This window comes from Pan troglodytes, chromosome 18, assembly GCF_028858775.2.
Source record: "Pan troglodytes isolate AG18354 chromosome 18, NHGRI_mPanTro3-v2.0_pri, whole genome shotgun sequence".
Classification (NCBI taxonomy): domain Eukaryota; kingdom Metazoa; phylum Chordata; class Mammalia; order Primates; family Hominidae; genus Pan; species Pan troglodytes.
The window spans coordinates 38,710,437-38,730,417 of NC_072416.2; the positions used below are offsets into that span (position 1 = coordinate 38,710,437).

Here is a 19,981-nt window from a genome sequence, read left to right on the forward strand (position 1 = left end):
ACTTTCGGCTTGGTTTACTCATCTTTTTCTAGAGTCTTAAGATGGAAGTTTTAATTATCAATTTTAGATTATTTTTTCTTTCTGTTTTTAAAGCTATACATTTTCCTCTATACTCTGCTTTAATTGCATCCTGTAAATATTGCTATGTTTTTGGTTTTTTGTATTTTAAGTTTATAACATTTTATTTATAAAAATAGGCTGGGGGAAAAGGATTTATACCACAGCATTCTTTCCTGGGGGAGAACTATTTTGGGCCATTTTTGAAATTTTTTTTCCTCTTAACAATTTTCAGAGTCACATTTGAATTCCTTCAGAATGGTATTTGTCAACAAAAAAGCTCAAGTGAAAAGGAGGAGGGAAATAGGGGAAGCATGAAGAAAGGGAGTGAGAGAAGAAGGAGTGGGCATACAACAGTCAACACAAAAAGAAATGGCTTTTACTAAAATGACTCTGCCCTGTGCCTCATGCACTAGGTGATGCAAGCATGCTGCTCAGACATCAACACCAAATGTCATTTAGAAATGGTAGTCTTCTCTGGGTTCTGAAGGACACTTGTTCCCCAACATGACACTATTAAATGATGCTTTCAAGGCAGACACTAAGACATTACTCCAAAGAGAAGGCTCTGGTGGCAGATGCTGGGGCCATATTCTTTATAGTCCTTCTTGGTGTGACAGATCTGAAATAACTCCAGAGTTGAGGCTAGCATTAAGCTTCCAAACCATAAGGCATAGTGCTGCATGTGACGGATTACCACCCGAACCTCTGTAAGCTTAGGTTTGATTATCCTGCCACTGAGCTCCTTACTGAGTTTTAATCTGGCATGTACCACTCTTCAAATCTCTGTGTAGTTGAGATTCATATCCCTGAATATGGCCAAACCCCTTGAAAGAACAACATTCTTATACAGTGGACAATGCACATCAATGGGACAGTTTTGTATTCATCAACAATATTCAAGATGGATTCCATAAAGTCTGGGTTGGCAAACTCTGGGTAAAAAAATATTTCAGGTTGCAGGAGCCTTTTGTAACCAATGTCTATTATGAACTTCTCCTGGTTGATCACATTGATACCTGTGTACTGTTTGATCCACTTCCAGGGATCCACATCATACTTAGCAAATTCCTTGACTATATCAGGGCAAAAGTAACAGTAATTCTCCTTAATGGCTTTTGTGGTCTCCAGTGACTGCTCAAGAGGGATTCCTACCTCCCTCTCCCTTAGCAGTTGTTGAATGAAATACACAGTATCACCTACAATCAGGATGTGATCGATGCAGCTCTCAATTACATAACCTTCTACAACTGGGAGAACAAGGGTGACTCCATCTCCTTTGTCAATGACTGTACTCATTAACATATATTCACCCACTTGTTGAGATGTCCAAGATACTTCCAAGGCTAGTACCTCCTGAACTGCAATGTAGAATCCTGGTACATTAAATAGTTCAAACATAATTTCTGCAAAAATGCTCTGTATTTTCTAGTGTATTCAGTGGAAGTTCTGTCATTAAAAAATAATGGTCCTCAGATTCTGCTCAAAGATATTTAAAAACCACTTGCTCCATGAACCTTTCCATAATATCCCAGTCTTCAGTGATTCCATGTCATATTGACCACTTTGTAGCATACATAGATTTATCAATGGCTTCATCCTGTATGAAAAAGTCAAGGTCATCAACTCCCCTCAACATTCTCCCTTGGGCTTTGTCAACTACCTTTGCTGACTCTCTGATAGAAATGCATGAAAGAATAGTAAACTATGGCTCAGTGTTGCCTGCATAGCCAAGCTCAGAATATCTACTGAGGTGATCACAGGGCTGAGACCCAGAGCAGTGGGTACAACTCAATCTCCAGGTGTGGGCTGGATGTCAGGGGCTGAGAGCAAGGCAATGGAGGAGCCAGGGTGGGCACTGAGTGGCTCTTACCTGATGCCACAGTCTGCCACACAGGAAGGCAGGAACCCCACCATGCTTGGAATACACAACACTTAGCCCCACTGGCCACCCTGGAGCACCCTGCCACCATCCACTTGGCAACCCACTCACCCCATACACCCTGTCTCCTGTGTGTTTCCACTTTTATTCATTTGAAGATATATTGTAGATGGGTGCAGCAAACCACATGGCACGTGTATACCTATGTAACAAACCTGCACGTTCTGCACATGTATCCCAGAACTTAAAGTACAATAAATTTTAAAAAAGGAATATTTTAAAGGATCAACCTACTATCTGACAGTCATGGAAATAGTGAATGGGAATTAAAGGGAAAAAAAATAAGTAAGCAAAGGAAGGGAGGAGGAAAGGGAAAAAGAAAGGAAAGAAAAGGAAAAGGGAAATACAAGAAAAGGAGACAAATAAATAAATAAATAAACAAATAAGTGACTGAAAGTCTGAGAGTTGGCAAATACTATTCAGACAACACCGACAAAATAGGCCTCTTGCTAAAAATAGCAGAATGCACAAAGTACAGGAGCATCCTGTCTGTCCCGAGAGGCTGGGGAGGTTTAGGAAAAGAGGCTGGGGAGATTTGAGACAGGTCTGAAGTATGTAGTCAGTTTTTGCTTAGTGGAAAAAGTAATCATGGGTGATTCAGAAAAAGGAAGATACTTATGTAATAATTGTTTTGTACCTTTTTTTAGTCTTCTATTACTTTCATAAAATTATCTTTGCATCAAAAATTATTAACACTTTCAGGACTCCTTGTATGCAAAATTCTTTGAATTGCATTTCTTAATTTGTGATCACACTGGTAATTTATCTAGCACAATGAACTGAATGTGTGTCTTTATGTTTAAAGGGAAAAATAAAATTCAAAACAGCATATTTGATATAATTTATGATTAGATAATAGAGAAATATAAATTGTAATATAATTTTTAGAAAGTAAAGCTTAGGCCAGTCACGATGGCTCCTGCCTGTAATCCCAGCACTTTGGGAGGTTGAAGCGGGTGGATCACCTGAGGTCAGGAGTTCAAGACCAGCCTGACCAACATGGAGAAACCCTGTCTCTACTAAAAATACCAAATTAGCTGGTACTAACGATTCATGAGAAATCTGCCCCCATGATCCATTCACCTCCCAGCAGGACCTATCTCCAACTTTGGGGATTACAATTCAACATGAGATTTGGGCAGGGACACATATCCAAACTGTATCAACAGAGTTTCATTGTGTTGCTTGGGCTAGTCTCAAACTCCTAGCCTCAAGCAATACTTCTATCTCAGCCTCCCAAGTACCTTTGGGGATTATAATAATCAATCATCTTCACTTTTTACAATCTACTTTGGTTTAACAATTTTTACTTAATTCCAGTGTTATATAGAAACTTTGATCAATGTATCTCTTATATGCTATGAACTCAGCAGTATTGTTATAGTTATTGCCTATAATAATCAGATGATTTTTTAAAAAAGATGAAATCAGAATACACACACACATACACACACATACAATCTTTTATACTTACAAATTTATTTACCATTTCCTGTGGCATTTATTCCTTATAGGTTCAAGTTGCCATCTGGTGTCATATCCTTTTATCTTAAAAGCATTTTCTTTAGTGTTTCTTTAGCAAGGATAAGTTCTCTTTATTTTTATTTATCTGGAAATGTCTTTATTTCAGCTCCATTTTTGAAGGATCATTTAAATGGATACAGAATTTTTAATTGACAGTTATTTTTCCCTCCACTTTTGAAATGTCACTTCATAAGGCCTCCATTTTTTTCAGATAAAAATGCCAGTATTGATAATATTATTGTTCCCCTGTATGTGATAAGTCATCCCTTGCTACTTTCATGATTTTCTTATTATCCTTGGTTTTCACCAATTTGACAAGGATGGCTCTAGGTGTGAATCTCTTTGTGTTTATCCTACTTGAGATTTGTTGGACTTCTTATATCTGAAGATTAATGTTTTTTGTAGCATTTTTGAAGTTTTCAGACATTATGTTTTCAAATATTTTTCTGTCCTCTTATCTCTCTCTTCTCCTGGAATTCCCATTATGCATATGGTAGTGCTTTTGATGGTATCCCATAAGTTTCTGAGGATCTGTTTATTATCCTTCATTCTTTTTTCTTTTTGTTCTTCAGATTGATTAACCTCTATTGGTCTATCTTCAAGTTCACTGATACTTTCTTTCACAAGGTCAAATATGCTATTGAACCTCGCTAGTGATTTTTTCACTTTAACTGTTGTACTTTTCAATTCTAGATTCTATTTTTAAACATATTCTGTCTCCTTATTCATATTCTCTATTAGACAGCACATTATCATGTTTTTAATTTGAACATATTTATAATATATACTTTGAAAACTTTCTTTCTAAATCCAATATCTGAATTGAGACAGTTTCTATTCACTGCTTTTTTTCCAGAGTATGAGCCATATTTTCCTGTTTCCTTACATGTCTGATAATTTTTAATTGAAAACTAAACACTTTAATTACATATTATAGCAAATCTGGATTTGGTTTTTATTTGTTATTGTCTTTGTTGTTGTTATGTTTTGGTAATTGGCCTATACTTGTGCTGTGTAATCCTTCTGCCCAGTGGTTTTCAGCATTGATGTCTTTTATATTGTGTTGTTGTTGTTATTGTTGTTTTAGCCTGTCTTTCTAGGGATTTCCTTTGTGTCTGTTGCATATCTTGATTTTTGAGAGACATTATATTAAAGCTACTAAGGCTTCCACTCTCTGCCAAATAATCTGTGGGTGGGTGGGTGAATGCATTCAAAGTTGCAATTAATACTCAAGTCTTACTTCATTTTTACTTTTTGTCATACTATCTTGAGTCTTTCCTGCACTTCCATACTTTTCCAATCGGCAATATGTGTGGAGAACTTTTCTCAAACTTTTTATGATTCTCTCCTTTCCAGGATTTCTCTCTCTCTCTCTTTTTTTTTTTTTTAGTAATACTCAGGTTTTTAATTTATTATAGTGAATGGATACAAAGCAAAATTAGCAAAGGGAAAAAGTTGTATGTGGTAAAGTCTGGAGGATACCAGGCACGAGCTTCCTGGAATCATCTCCTGTGGAGTTACAAGGATGTGTTTCTCTTTCCCAGCATGAAATTTTGACAGCACATGTGCAATGTCATCTACCAGGACCAGAGTCTCATTAGAGACTCAGTTCTCAGGATTTTATGGAGGTTACTCTCCTTCACATGTACCAGAATTCCAGACTCTCAGAGGAAAAGCACCTGTTCAGAGTAAACCACATTGTTTTATAAACAGTTTAGGCACAGTGAGCCACTCTTCTCAGTGAGAGAATTGGAACTTGGAACTGGAAAACTCTAGCCTAGCATGTGGGTCTTTCTTTTCTTTCTTTCTTTCTTTCTTCCTTTCTTTCTTTCTTTCTTTTTCTTTCTTCTTTCTTTCTCTCTCTTTCTTCCTCTTTCTTTCTTTCTTTTTTCTTTCTCTGTTTCTTTCTTTCTCTGTTTCTTTCTTTCTCTCTCTCTTTCTTTCTTTCTTTCTTTCTTTCTTTCTTTCTTTCTTTCTTTCTTTCTTTCTTTCTTTCTTTTACTTTGAGTTCCAGGATACATGTGCAGAACATTCAGGTTTGTTACACAGATATACATGTGCCATGGTGGTTTGCTGCACCTTATTGACCCTCAGGATCTCTCATTTAAATTTTTGTCTTGTCTTCCACTTCCCCAGTTGAAACTGCAACCTCAGACTAGCAAATCTGCAATTCTCTCTGTTCATTCCCAAACCACTCTGCTATATTTAACTGGCAAAACCATTGATATCTTCCCTCTGCTCCATACCAAATCCACCCGTGCCCCCAGCCCTAACAGGAAAGCTGCTGGGTTTTACATCCAGCTTCAAACTGGTAAAACTACAGTTTTTCCCAACTGAGCTTGGGGGTGAGAAGAGAGATGGGAGTGTATTAGTCCGTTTTCATTCTGCTAATAAAGACATATCGAAGACTGGGAAGAAAAAGAGGTTTAATTGGACTTATATTTCCAGGTGGCTGAGGAGACCTCAGAATCATGGCAGGAGGTGAAAGGCACTTCTTACATGGTGGCGGCAAGAGAAAATGAGGAAGATGCAAAAGCGGAAAACCCTGATAAAGCCATCAGATCTTGTGAGACTTATTCACTACCACGAGAACAGTATGGGGGGGAACAACCCCCATGATTCAATTATCTCCCATGAGGTCCCTCCCACAACACATAGGAATTATGGGAGTACAATTCAAGATGAGATTTGGATGGGGACACAAAGCCAAACTATATCAGGGAGAAACCCCAGTCAGGAAGGGCTCAGACTTTTACCAATCCTACCCAAAGCCCTAACACTTTTTTCAAGAATAAATGCTTCTTAAATTTGATAACTGCCTTTGATGAGTTTTCAGGGTCCTGAAATGATGGTTTTTGGTATTTCTGTAATTTTTGGGGGGAGTTTTGGTGTGGAAATAAATTGCCAACCTTTTCATGTCACCTCCCAACCTTATCTTTATATCCTCTGATTAACAATTTTCATTAGTAATGTGTTACACAACAAATACTTGTTTAGACTAACCTACATTTTACCAATTTCTTTGCACATTGTTCTGTCTTTTTTGGTTCTATGTCATATTTCTAAAGCATATCTTTCAGTAGATTTTTCCCTGGTAAAAAATGGCATATGTTCTTAAATGTATTGGTTTGACAATATCTTTCATTTGTCTTTTGTTCGAGTGACAGTTAACTGGCTACAGAATTCAACATTGAATGTTTTATTTATCTCTGTACTTTGAAGACTTTATTTAATTATCTTCCATCTTCTATTGTTGCTGATAAGAATTGAGAATCTGCTCTATTGTTTATTCAATTATGATTAATCTCTCTTTCTCTGTCTAGATTATTTAAGATTTTATTTTTGCCTTTGGTAGTCTATAGTTTCTCAACATTTTATCTAAGTATCTATTTTTACTTAATCATGATTAGAACTCATTTGACTTCCTGTGTCCAAATCAATAAAAACCCTAATCAATTCTGTAAAATTTGAAGCCAGTTTTCTTCTCAAATATTATATCTTCTTCATTCTTTCAATGGATGTTTCTGAAACTACCATTAGTTGTGTTTTAGATCTTTTCCATAATCTAAATCTCTCATTTTCCACCTCATTTTTTTGTGTGTGTGCTATGCTCTTAAATAATTTCCTCATATTTACTACTTTGCTGTGTTCTCTCTTCAACTTTGTCTAGATTGCTATTTGGGTACTTAGTGGGTTTTTTTCAGTTGAGTAAATTTTAAAGTTTTTTCTAGATGTTCTATTTAATTATTTTACAATACTTTCAAGTAATTTCTTCTTCTCATGTCTCCAATTTTTAAAAATTGTCTCTAGTCCCTTTGAAAATACATATTTTATAGTGTCTATCTAGTGGTTCTATTAGCTGAGGTTTTTAGACATCTAATCCCATTCTTTATTGTATCTGTTAACTTTTGCTCATGGGATATTTCTTCTTATTTTAAGTTCAGATTCACTTGGCTTTACCTTTGAGACTTTATGCAGTCTGGGATCAGGAGTGTCTATTAGAGATTTTTTGAATTAGCATCTACTAAGTGTTCTAGGGATACTTCAATGCAGGGACACTTTTATGGTAGGTTTAGAACTTTGGGAACCCTAACCTGTGCACGTAATGTAATTTGAGCCCTACGCATAAGTTGGATGAGGCCAGTTTTACATATGAATTCTCAAAAAAGACTTTGCCACCCAGAGACCAGCTAAGACAAACTGCCTTGTCTTCTCAATTTGTCAGTAGGATGACATTTTCTGGTCCGTGTTTTTTATTTTTGTTTTTTGTTTTGTTTTGTTTTGTTTTCTCGAGATGGAGTTTTGCTCTTGTTACCCAGGCTGGAGTGAAGTGGCGCCATCTCAGCTCACTGCAATGTCCACCTCCTGGGTTCAAGCAATTCTCCTACCTCAGCCTCCCAAGTAGCTGGGATTACAGGCATGCACCAACAGGCCAGGCTAATTATCTGTATTTTTAATAGAGATGGCGTTTCACCGTGTTGGTCAGGCTCATCTTGAATTCCTGACCTCAGGTGATTCACCCACCTCGGCCTCCCAAAGTCCCGGGATTACAAGCGCGAGCCACCATGCCCAGCCTGGTCCATTATTTTAGTAAGAGTTTAGCCCTCCAAGGCTTCCAGTTTTGCAGGATGACAATAATCAGAGGGGAGGAGGAAAAAAACTTTGTTCTAACTTTCTGCCTGGAGTGAGTCAAAATCCTCCTCTTCTACCCTGGCAAATTCTATACAGCCAGAAAGGGGTCATAGCTAAAAAATTCATGTAAGCTGTTTTAAGAATATTAAAAGCATTAGCAATTATGATTCATGGCAAATAAAGGTAGCCATTTAATTAGCAAATGGAAATTTACCATGTTATTGTCTGTCCTTTACAGAAACCTGTGGATTCCTCAGGGAGTAGCACCTAGTTGTCAGAAACAAGATGTCTAGTAACTTATACCTGCTCATCTTAATCTGCCTCTACCTCCTACACATAATCTAAGATACTTTATATTTATTCCCACAAAATCTAGGTTCATTACTTCCAGCCATTTCCTCCTATAATACATTTATGCCAAATATCAGTTGAATTATCCTTTCAATAAAAAGATTTAGCAGGTTACTGTTAAAAGATTTGGCACCTTGACACTGTGATCTTCAATAAGGTTGTGAATTCTTATCACAGCCAATCATCCTCTTATTTTCCATCCTGATGAAAAAGCTATTTTAAAATATAAAACGAAGTAAATCTCATCATATTGCCATGATGTTTTTAACTATCATATATTATAAGTTAGCATTTTCAAGAGTTCACATATAGGTTTTTTTTTTATTTTATTTTTTTATTGAGACTGAGTCTCACTCTGTCACCCAGGCTGGAGTGCGGTGGCACAATCTTGGCTCACTGCAACCTCCACCTCCTGGGTTTAAGCAATTCTCCTGACTCAGCCTCCCATGTAGCTGGGATTACAGGCATGCACCACCACGCGTGGCTAATTTTTGCGTTTTTAGTAGAGACGGGATTTCACTGTGTTGGCCAGGCTGGTCTCAAACTCCTGACCTCATGTGATCCAGCCCACCTCAGCCTCCCAAAGTGCTGGGATTAAGGCGTGAGCCACTGCACCTGGCTCACATATAGTTTTTAAATATTTTTAAAGTGAAAACACTTTGTTTAAAACCCACTTCATAAATTGACAGGTTATTTGGAATATATTTTAAGCAGATATCTCTTTCACCAAACTAGTAAGCAATGTTGATCTATACCATGTATCATTTTATAGAACTGGCTATTAGTATATACGATAAAAGAGAATTGATCCTTTGTTTATATACATCTATGTGTATGTAGATATATAGCTGTACACTTTTTTGTATTTCAGGAGTTACACTGTTTGTGATATGGTGTATGACCTGGTCAATCTTAGGCTCTGAAGCTCTCCCTGGTGGAAATTTATTTGGATTGTTAATTATTTTTTATAGTGCCATTATTGGGGGAAAAATTTTACAACTCATTAGAATACCTTTAGTGCCTCCACTTCCACCTTTTCTTGGTAAGTATATAATTAGCTCTCTTTTCTTTATTATTGACTATATGCAAATTTTGAACATTTTCTTGTTGAATTAGTCATAATTCAGAAATATTTCAATGTAGTATGTTTTATATAGTTTCTTCCTGTGTGTATTTGCTGTGTGTGTCTGTGTGTGTGTGTGTGTGTGTGTGTGTGTGTATAGCTCTTTTATAGGGGCATTTATTTCTCTCTCTGTCTACATATATACACACACAAGTTTTATCCAAAATTTATTTTTAAAATAAATTTAATATCCTTAGTACATTATTCCTGTTGCTTTATTGTTTAATAGAAACTTTAAAAATTTTAGATTCACGGAGTACATGTGCAGGTTTGGTACATGGATATATTGCATAATGGTGAGATTTGGGCTCTAGTGAACCCATCAACAAACAGTGAATACTATACCCTGTAGGAAAATTTTCAACCTTAACCCTCCAACCCTCTCTCCTTTTGGACTCCCCAGTGTCTATTATTTCCATCTTTATGTCCATATGTACCCATTGTTTAGCTACCACATATAAGTGAGAACATGTGGTATTTGAGTTTTCTGTTTCTGAGTTATTTCACTTAGGATAATGGTGTTCAGCTCTATCCATGTTGCTACAAAGGACATGATGCCATTCTTTTTTATGACTGCATAGTATTCCATGGTGTATATGTAACACATTTTCTTTATTTAGTCATTTAAGTTGATTCCATGTCTTTTTATTGTGAATAGTGCCACAATGAACATATGTGTGTATATGTCTTTATGGAAGAATGATTCACATGTTGAACCATCCTTGTATTTCTGGAGTAAAACACACTTAACTATATTATCGTTTTGATATACTATTGAATTCATTTTGCTAGTTGAGAATTTTTGCATCTATGTTCATCAGGGATATTGACCAGTAGTGTGTGTGTGTGTGTGTGTGTGTGTGTGTGTGTGTATGGCTTTGCCTGATTTGGGTATAATTGTGATACTAGATTCATAGAATGTGTTAGGGAGGGAGTCCCTCCTTGATTTTTTTGGATTAAGTTTCAGTCACCTTTGACCCTGAACTAGTATTCTAGTGGATTGTACAATGACCCTGAACTAGTGGATTGTACAATGAATAAACGAATGAATATAAATTATTGCAAAATAAAATTTTGTTAAGTATATGATAACCATACAAATGCAAGACAATAAACAATGTGATGTGAAAACTCTCAGCCAGCCTACCATATTTGTGTTTGTTTTTGAACTGTATAGTGGGAGGAGGTGCTCCTTACAATTTTCACTTTGTAAACATTTATTCTTTGATTTTAACCATCACTGCAATAACCACCATCACTCGTGGATTCATCAAAAATTAAGTAAAGAATTATCTTATTTATTTTATAAAACTTTGTAAAATGTATGTAGAGCTCACATTTATTTCATTGTTTAATACTAGAAGTGTTTTGGATCTTTATTGAGAAGTTTGATGATGTTTTGTGACCAGAAATATGCTGCAGGAAATTGACTCTTGTTTATATCATTTAGCCTATGCTAAAATTGGTTTTATTATATACCATTTTACTCAAAGTTGCCATTTCCAATCACCTATCGACGATGTTAAGTGAGAACTTACTGTATTCAAATATATCTAAATATTCAGTACAGTGGGCCAGGCATGGTGGCTCATGCCCATAATCCCAGCACTTTGGGAGGCCAAGGCAGGAGGATCACCTGAGCCCAGGAGTTCAAAACCAGCCTGGGCAACATAGCAGACCTTGTCTTTACAAAATATTAAAATTTTTTCTGGGTCTCAGCTACTCAGGAGGCCAAGGCAAGAGGATCACTTGAGCTCAGGAGGTTAAGCCTACAGTGATCCATGTTTGCGTCACTGCACTCACCTTGGGCAACAGAATGAGACCCTGTCCCCAAAAATAAATATATATTCAGTACACTGTCAGTAGAGATAATCTCTACATCTTATCTCTGCTGTCCCTTCTGTATCCACAGTTTTCTTACAGCACCTTCTAAGTATTTATTGAATCATTTTCCTCCTCTCCAAACTTTCTCTTTTGCTCTAGCTTAGGCTATTTGTTTCCAACTTTTGCGTGGACTGTGACAGAGCCTTCAATTTGGTCTCTGTCTCCAGTTTTATCCCTAACTAATTCACCAAGACCCTCATATAAAAATCACAAGACTCATTATATTACTTCCTGCCTAAAACCTTCCCATGGTGCCTTACTTTGCCAAAGTGGGGGAGACCTTTCTATGATCTGGCCCACAAAGCTCATTCTCCTCCCTCCTTTCCTTGCCCTGTATGTTCCAGCAACACTAAATTACTTGTTGAACCCCATTTAGATGTATTGTTTCTTATCGCCATTCCTTTATTCATGCTGCCTTCTCTACTTGCTTGTAACCTGCCCTTTGCCAAAATAATGAGAGACATAGTGCATTAGAAAATAAACTAAACATTTCTGTTTTCTTTCTCAGAAAAATGAACTGTCATGTATGTTTATTTTCTTTCTTTTAAGGGATGTTACTGGCTGGATTTACAATTAGGAATGTTCCATTCATCAGTGAACATGTCCATGTTCCTAATGCATGGTCTTCAATTTTAAGAAGCATTGCCCTTAACATTATTCTAATACGAGCTGGGCTTGAACTCGATCCACAGGTAGATTTACAATTACAAATCGAGTAAGGTTATTTCAAATATTAGAGGATGGTGAGAAAGAAAAAGAAGCAAAAATTTTATTTACCTGTTCCAAGTGGAGTCTGTAAACAAACCTAAGATAAAGAAAAAAAGGCCGGGCATGATGGCTCATGCCTGTAATCTACAAAAATTAGCCGTGCATGGTGGCATTTACCTGGTAATCCCAGCTACTCGGGAGGCTGAGGCAAGAGAATCGCTTGAACCTGAGTGACAGAGGTTGCAGTGAGCTGAGATAGTGCCACTGCAATCCAGCCTGGGGGACAGAGTGAGACTCCGTCTCAAAAAACAAAACAAAACAAACAAATGTTTTATAAGAAAAACCTTATACAATTCTTTTTCTTTTTTTAGGGAGATTAAGGATTTCAGTAATTTTTTATGATGTTTTCTCTACAGGATTATGTTCCTGATTATCTTTGCATTATTGTAAAATCTAATCTTTTAAAGCATTTCTTAAAATATTACATTCTAGGGATCATAAATCCCATCTATAAGAAGATGACTATTCATGAATATGACAGCCACTCAAATAAATGTGGCAAATGTGGTTTAATAGAAATAGCTCAAGAGCATAAATAATTATAGCCAATGAGATTATATTCTCCAGCAGAAACTATGAACCAAGGAGAAAATTGAAAAGCTCTCCCTTTTAAAATGAATTATGCAGTTTTTAAGTTGTTTTCTTTGGCATGATGGTATTGTATTTATACTTATTAAGTTAATCAAAGAGTTCATATCAAAAAGTTAATGGGAAAACACTACTAGGACACTATTATTATACTATATATTAGGAAAGTTCAGGAAGGTAGCATTAGCTATTTAATCACAGTAAAATTGATATTTTAATAATTAAAATACAATAATATTTTATAAAAGATGAAATTGTTTATAATCCAACCTATGATGACATATAAAATATAATAGAGTTCAAAGTCCAGTGGGACAATCTGTTGAAATGAGATTTTGTTTAGTGAAAGCTTCTTATGAAAAAAGACTTTATAGTCCAACATTTATTAAAATAATTTTCTTGTTGGCCATTGTAAATGCATCAAATGTGACTGTTTTGTGTTTCAGGCTTTGAGACATTTGAAGGTGGTTTGTTTCAGATTGGCTGTAGGTCCATGCCTTACGGAGGCAAGTGCAGCTGCTGTTTTTTCCCACTTCATTATGAAATTTCCCTGACAATGGGCAATTCTATTAGGGTAATTTCTTTCTCATTTTTCTTATGAAAATATTCAATTAAGGATGCTTGTTTAAAACTGTTAAAACATTCAGAATATTGTATAGAAAAATCTCTATTAAAATTCATTTCACAGTGTTAAAATCCTTGGAAAGCAGTTGATTAAAAGCAGAGAATGTCCCAAATTGCACGAAATTTTTTTAACAAACATTCATAGCCCCTAAATGTTTATCATAAAGAAAATTCACGTGATCAATTTCTTCCTTTTCATCTGTATTATAACATATCTGTATGTTTTAGTCTATCTAATGGCCTCTTCCTCATAGCTATATGTAAATACAGTTGCACATTTCATATATATGTATGTGTGTGTATATATATATCTGAGAAACATTTTATATAGACATAGGTGTATAAATATAAACTCTCCCATTTTAAAGAAAGCAAGCAAACAAAAACTCTTGCCGTATATTCAATGCCCCATCCATCTTTATCTACCATCCACTTATCTTATGTTTGAATTCCTCAAAATAAGTCTATAACTACTGTCTCTAGATCCTAACTCCTTTTCATTTCTTAATTCATCAACTTTTGTCTCTGCTTATCCATTCCAATGACACTCATAACAAAGTTCATCCCTTACATAGTTACTACAAAATCCAGGGAATTTTTAAATTAATGTTTATGATTAAATACTCAAATGCACTTTTATTTTAAAAATTAGAACTTTATAAATAAAGGAGGAATGACCTTAAACTATGCCTTCAAATCATAATGCCCATAACTCTACCCAAAGTGACAACTCTTAGGAGTTTTTTTCTTTTCCAATTTTTATTTTGGCTCGAGGGGTACATGAGCAGGCTTGTTATATGGATAAATTGCATGTCACAGGGGTTTGGTATGCAGATTATTTTGTCACCCAGGTTGTAAGTATAATACCCAATAGGTAGTTTTTCTATTCTCCCCCTCCTTCCACCCTCCACCCTCAAATTCACCTAGTGACGATTGTTCCCTTCTTTCTGTCCATGTGTACTCAGTGTTTAGCTCCCACTTATAAGTGAGAATATGGTATATTTGGTTTCCTGTTCCTGTGTTAATTCACTTTGCATAATGGCCTCAACTCCATCCACGTTGCTCCAAAGGACATGATCTCGTTCTTTCTTATGGCTGTGTATTATTCTATGGTGTATATGTGCCACATTTTCTTTATCTAGTTCACCATTGATGGGCATTTAGGTTGATCTCATGTCTTTTTTATTTTTTTCATTAGTTTTTACGGAACAGGTGGTGTTTGTTTACATGGAAAATATTTCTAGTGGTAATTTCTGAGATTTTGGTGCACCCATCACCAGAGCAGTGTACACTGCACCCAAGGTGTAGTCTTTTATCCCTCACCCTCCTCCTACTCTTCCCCCTAAGTCCCCAAAGTCCATTGTATCATTCTTATGCTTTTGCATCCTCATAGCATAACTCCCACTTATAAGTTAGAACATACAATGTTTGGTTTTTTCATTCCTGAATTACTTCACTTAGAATAATGGTGTCCGACTCCTTCCAGGCTGCTGTGAATGCCATTATTTCATTCCTTTTTATAGCTGAGTAGTATTCCATCCATGGTCTGTGTGTGTATATATATACACACATATATATATGTGTATATACACACATATATATATGTGAATATACACACATATATATGTGAATATATACACATATATGTGTGTATATACACATATATATACATATATACACATATATGTGTGTATACACACATATATATACATATATGTGTGTATACACACATATATATATATACACCACATTTTCTCTATGCATTCATTGATTGATGGGCATTTGAGCTAGTTCCATATCTTTCACAATTGCAAATTGTGCTGCAAAAAACGTGTGTGCAAGTGTTTTTTTCATATAATGACTTCTTTTCCTCTGGGTAGATACCCAGTAGTGGGATTGCTAGATCAAATGGTAGATCTACTTTTAATTATTTAAGAAACCTTCATACTCTTTTCCATAGTGGTTGTACTAGTTTACATTCCCCCAGCAGTGTAAAAGTGTTCCCTTTTTACCACACCCATGGCAACATCAATTTTTTTTAATTTTTTGATTATGGCTCTTCTTGGAGGAGTGAGATGGTATCGCATTTTGGTTTTGTTTGCATTTCCCTGATAATTAGTGATATTGAGGATTTTTTCATGTTTCTTGGCCATTTATATCTTCTTTTGGGAATTGTCTATTCATGTCCTTAGCACACTTTTTGATAGGATAATTTGGTTTTTTCTTGCTGATTTGAGTTCCTTATAGATTTTGGATATTAGTACTTTGTTGGATGCATAGTTTGTAAAGATTTTCTCCCACTCTATAGGTTGTCTTTTTACTCTGCTGATTATTTCTTTTGCTGTGTAGAAGCTTCTTAGTTTAATTAAGTCCCATCTATTTATCTTTGTTTTTGTTGCCTTTGCTTTTGGGTTCTTGGTCATGAAGTCTTTGCCTAAGCAAATGTCTAGAAGGGTATTTCCAATGTTACCTTCTAGAATTTTTATAGTTTTAGGTGTTAGATTTAAGTCTTTGATCCATCTTGAGTTGATTTTTGTATAAGGTGAGAGATGAGGATGCAGTTTCATTCTTCTACATATGGCTTGCCAATTATCCCAGCACCATTTGTTGAATATGGTGTCCTGTCCCAACTTTATGTTTTTGTTTCCTTTGTTAAAGATCAGTTGGCTTAAGTATTTGGCTTTATTTCTCGGTTCTCTATTCAGTTCCATTAGTCTATGTGCCTATTTTTATACCAGTATTATGCTGCTTTGGTGACTATAGCCTTATAATATAGCTTGAAGTCAAGCAATGTGATGCATCCACATTTGTTCTTTTTGCTTAGTCTTGCTTTCATTATGCAGACTATTTTTGGCTTCCACATGAATTTTAGGATTGCTTTGTCTAGCTCGGAGAAGAATGATGATGTAGATTGCTTTTGGCAGTATGGTCATTTTCACAATATTGATTCTACCTATCCATGAGCATGTGATGTGTTTTTATTTGTTTGTGTCATCTATGATTTCTTTCTGCAGTGCTTTGTAGTTTTCACTGTAGAGGTCTTTCACCTCCTTGGTTAGGTATATTCCTAAGTTGGTTTGCTTGGGGTTTTTTTCTTTGGTTTTGTTTGTTTTGGTTTTTTTGTAGCTGTTTTAAAAGGGGTTGAGATCTTGATTTAATTCTCAGCTCAGTCACCATCGGTGTATACCAGTGCTACTGATTTGTGTACATTGATGTTGTATCCTGAAATGTTACTGAACTCATTTATCAGATCTAGGAGCTTTTTGGATGAGTCTTTAGGGTTTTCTCATCATATGATCATATCATCAGGAACAGCAACACTTTGACTTCCTCTTTACTGATTTAGATGCCCTTTATTTCTTTCTCTTGTCTGATTGCTCTGGCTAGGACTTCCAGTACTATGTTGCGTAGAAGTGGTGAAAGTGGGCATCCTTGTCTTGTTCCAGTTCTCAGGGGAAAGCTTTCAACTTTTCCCCATTCAGTATAATGTTGGCTGTGAGTTTTTCTTTCTTTCTCTTTCTGTATTTTTTTTTTTGAGATGGAGTCTTGCTCTGTTGCCCAGGCTAAAGTGCAATGGCCCAATCTCAACTCACTGCAACCTCTGCCTCCCAGGTTCAAGCAATTCTCATGCCTCAGTCTTTCAAAGACCTGGGAGTAGCTCCCCAAACTCGCCAGCATCTATTACTTTTTGACTTTTTAATAATAGCCATTCTGCCTTCTGTGAGGTTGTATCTCATTGCACTTTTGTTTTGCATTTCTCCAATGATTAGTGATGTTGAATATTTTTTCGTATACTTGTTGACTACGTGTTTGTCTTCTTTTGAGAAGTGTCTTGTCCTGTCCTTTGCGCATTTAATGGGGTTGTTAGATTTTTGCTTGTTGATTTTTCTAAGTTCTTTTTGGATTCTGGATATTAGACTTTTGTCGAATGCATGGTTTGCAAATATTTTCTCCCATTCCATAGGTTGTTTGTTGATGATTTCTTTTGCTGTGCAGAAGCCCTTTAGTTTAATTAGGTCCCATTTGTCAATTTTTGTTTTTGTTGCAATTGCTTTTGGCATCTTTGTCATAAAGTGTTTTCCAGAATTGAAATTTCCTAGGATATGTCCAGAATGGCCTGTATCCAGAATGGTATTTCTTAGGCTATCTTCCAGGGTTTTTATAGTTTTGGGTTTTACACTTAAATCTTTAATCTACCTTGAGTTGATTTTTGTAAACGGTGAAACGTATGGAGTCCAGTTTCAATTTTCTGCATACGGCTAGCCAGTTATCCCAGCACAATTTCCAAGTAGGGATTCCCTTCCCCATTGCTTGTTTTTGTCAAGTTTGTTGAAGAGTAGATGGCTATAGGTGTTCGGCTTTATTTCTGCGTTCTGTAACCTGTTCCACTGGTCTATGTCTGTTTTTGAGTTCCTTATAGATTCTGGATATTAGTACTTTGCTGGATGCATAGTTTGTAAAGATTTTCTCCCACTCTATAGGTTGTCTTTTTACTCTGCTGATTATTTATTTTGCTGAGCATAACCATGCTGTTTTGCTTACTGTAGCATTGTAGTACAGTTCGAAGTCAGGTAGTGTGACGCTTTTGACTTTGTTCTTTTTGCTTAGGATTGCTTTGGCTATTTGGGCTTTTTTTTTGGCTCCAAATGAATTTTAGAATGCTTTTTGTTAATCCTGTGAAAAATGTCATTGGTGATATGATAGGAATAGCATTGACTCTGTAAATAGCCTTAGACAGTATGGCCATTTTAACAATATTGCTTCTTCCTATCTGTGATCATGGAATGTTTTCCTTTTGTTTCTGTTGTCTCTGTTTCTTTGAGCACTCGTTTGTAATTTTCATTTTAGAGATTTTTCACCTCCTTGCTTAGCTGTATTCCAAGGTATTTTGTAGTTTTTTTGTGGCTACTGTGAATGGGATTGCATTCTTGATTTGGCTGTCAGCTTGGATGTTGTTGATGTATAGAAATGCTACAGATTTTTGTACATTGATTTTTGTATCCTGAAACTTTGCTGAAGTCATTTGTCAGATCTGGGAGCTCTCGAGAGGCTACTATGGGGTTTTCTTGGTATAAAAGTGTTTCACCTATGAAGAGGCATAGTTTGACTTCCATTCTTCCTATTTAGATGTCTGTGTTTCTTTCTCTTGCCTAATTGCACTGGCTAGGACATCCAGCACTATGTTGAATAGGAGTAGTGAGAGTGGGCATCCTTGTCTTGTTCCAGTTCTCAAAGGGAATATTCCAGGTTTTTCCCATTTAGTATGAAGTTGGCTGTGGGTTTGTCATAAATGGCTTCAATTATTTTGAGGTATGCTCCTTCAGTAACTCATTTGTTGAGGGTTTATATCAAGAAGGGATGTTTTTATTTTTAGTTCTATTTTATGATGAATCACATTTATTGGTTTGTATATCTTGAACCAAACTTGCATCCCAGCAATAAAGCTTACTTGATCATAGTGGACTAGCTTTTTGATATGCTGCTGGATTCAGTTGGCTTGTATTTTGTTGAGGATTTTTGCATCTATGATCATCAGTGATAACTGTCCTGAAGTTTTCTTTTTTGTTGTGTCTCTGCCAGGTTTTCATATCTGAATGATGCTGACCTCATAAAATGAGTTAGGGAGGGATCCTTCCTCCTCATTTTTTCAGAATAATTTCAGTAGCATTGGTACCATCTCTTCTTTACACTTCTGGTAGAATTTGTCTGTGAATCTGTTGGGTCCTGGGCTTGCTTTTTTTTTTTTTTTTTTTGGCTCAGAGACTTTTTATTACTCATTCAGTTTCAGAACTCATTTTTGGTTTGTTTAGGATTTCAATTTCTTCCTAGTTCAAACTTGGGAGGTTGTATGTTTCCAGAAATTTACCCATTTCTTGTAGGTGTTCTACTTTGTTTGCATAAACATGTTCATCTTAGTCTCTGAGAGTTTTTTGTATTTCTGTGTGGTTGGCGGTAATGCCCACTTTACCATTTCTGATTGTGTTTTTTGTATCTTCTCTTTTTTTTCCTTATTGGTCTAGCTAGTGACCTATCAAATTTATTTATTCTTTTGAAGAACCAGCTTTGAGTTTCATTTATCTTTTGTATGGCTTTTCATGACTCAATTTCATTCCATTCTGCTCTGATTTTGGTTATTTATTTTCTTCTGCTAGCTTTGGGTTGGTTTCCTCTTGTTTTTCTGTTTCCTTTAGGTATGATATTAGGTTGTTAATTTAAGATCCTTCTAACTTTTCAATATGGGCATTTAGCACGATAAACTTTTCCCTTAACACTGCTTTGCCTGTGTCTTAGAGAGCCTAGAATATTGTATCTTTGTTTTAATTAGTTTCAAAGAATATATTGGTTTCTGCCTTAATTTCATTGTTTACCCAAAAGTCATTCAGGCACAGGTTGTTTAATTTCCATGTAATTGTATGGTTTTGAGAGTTCTTCTTAGTGTTGACTTCTATTTTTGCTACACTGAGCGGTCCAAGAGTGTGGTTGGCATG

The 19,981-nt window shown here is 35.9% G+C and overlaps 2 pseudogenes; one reads left to right on the forward strand and one right to left on the reverse strand.

The window, feature by feature from the left end:
* Positions 1–598: 598 nt before the first annotated feature.
* Positions 599–1,974, reverse strand: LOC100614706 (actin-related protein 3B-like; annotated as a pseudogene).
* A 3,192-nt stretch (positions 1,975–5,166) lies between these two features.
* Positions 5,167–19,981, forward strand: part of LOC129137301 (putative SLC9B1-like protein SLC9B1P1) — a 52,396-nt pseudogene continuing 37,581 nt past the window's right edge.